Raw genomic sequence first — 1,752 nt, 5'->3', positions numbered from 1 at the left:
CCTACACAGTGGACATGGGAGGCCCAGAGTCTCTCAGGGGGACTGTGTTCCACAACTCTATTAGAAGGAATATCACACTGTAAGTCAGAACATCAGAAATGAACACATCCTTCTTTACTGAGGCTAAGTGGATTACTAAAAGGCTCGTAGTACTCACCCATAGATACTTTATTTTAGATATTATTAAACTACCTAGACCTCTGTTAAACAGTGTGTTGAAAATAATAGAAATTCTTAAGCAAAGAGTGGTCCATTGTCTTTCGATCAGTATGATTCATTATATAAGCAGACACCTATGTAAGTGAAAGTTGGAGCCGGAAGGCAGAAAATACACGACTCTAGCTTTTGCCTCAAGGTCATTGACTGAATTGTGGATGCTTTGAGGTTCAGTTACATAAGGTAGAATTACCAAAAAATCCCCCAAAACAGACTTGCTGCCATCAAGTCAATGCTGACTCAACCGCCCTTCTAGGACAGACTAGAACTGCCCCCATGGGTTTCTGAGACAGTAACTGTTTGCAAGAGTAGAAAGCCTCATCTTTCGCCTGAAGGTAAAGTTAAGAGTCTACTTATTACTGGGGAGTCTAATAATAATCTAATAGCAGCTCTCATGGTACCGCAGTAAAGCACTTGGTTGTAACTGCAAGGTTTACAGTTTGAACTTGCCAGTGGCTTCTCAGGGGAAAACCAAAGATCTGGCAATTTTCTCTCCCAAAGAACACAGCCCAGAAAACACTATGGGCTAATTCTACTCTTTGACATTGAGTTACTGTGAAGTCAAAAATTGACTTGATAGCTCATTGCAAGAATGAGAAGAGGCAGTTCTATAAAGGGTGATTGCCTCAGAAGAGGTCCTAAAATACTATTATTAATTAATACCATCTGTTGTATGTTTTGTTGGTGTTAGGTTGAACCATATGAGACAATACTTATCCACATCTGACCTATGAAAGGAGCAGTTTTATATGATTAACATAATAGAATCTCACTAGGATTTTTGTTCATATCAGTGTCCTGCATGCTAACAAAAGCCCTCGGTACATGAAAAATCAAACAAACAAAGAATCCTGCTTCCATCCAGCCAAATCTCACTCATTCTGACAGTCTGAGTTACATAGTACACAGTGCCATAGAATTTTCTTGGCTGTGTCTTTACAGAAGCATGTCATTGGGTCTTTCTTCCCTGATATTGCTGAGCATGTTTTTACTTTCAACCTGATGTTAGTAGCCAAGAGTAAACCATTTGTGCTACCCAGAGACCTTTCTTGGTACATCAAACCAAAGACTCTTTCAAGTAGATTCCTCCTCATAGGAACCCAACAGGACAGAATCAAATGGCCCCAAAAAGCTTACAGAGGGAGAAAGATGAAGATTTCTACCCCATAAAGAGTTATCATTTCTTTCTACTCCAATAAAGAGGTAAAGACCCACAGGGACAGTTCCACCTTGTTCTGTAGGGTGGCTATGAGTCACAGTAGGTTTGACGGCATTGAGTTTAGTTTTGAAGTCTTTACCGATTCAGATTGAAACATCTTTCTCCAGTGGAGCAGCTGGTGGATTTGAGTTATTGACCTTGTGATTAGTAGCTAAGCACTTAACCATTGTGCCCCTAGGGTTTCTTCCCTAATACATACTAGATGCTTAATACATATTTCTTGATAAAATGAATGAGCAAAGGTAAGCTGAAAGCCTATCATCTGAAAATAAGCAGAAAATGCATATTAGTTAAACATAAAATAAAGCAAACAGTTC

The sequence above is a fragment of the Echinops telfairi genome, unplaced genomic scaffold (assembly GCF_000313985.2).
Source record: "Echinops telfairi isolate 266 unplaced genomic scaffold, ASM31398v2 ScPeMD7_9;HRSCAF=40, whole genome shotgun sequence".
NCBI classification, from domain to species: Eukaryota; Metazoa; Chordata; class Mammalia; order Afrosoricida; family Tenrecidae; genus Echinops; species Echinops telfairi.
The sequence above is the reverse complement of the archived record's forward strand: the minus strand, read 5'-3'. Positions refer to the sequence as shown.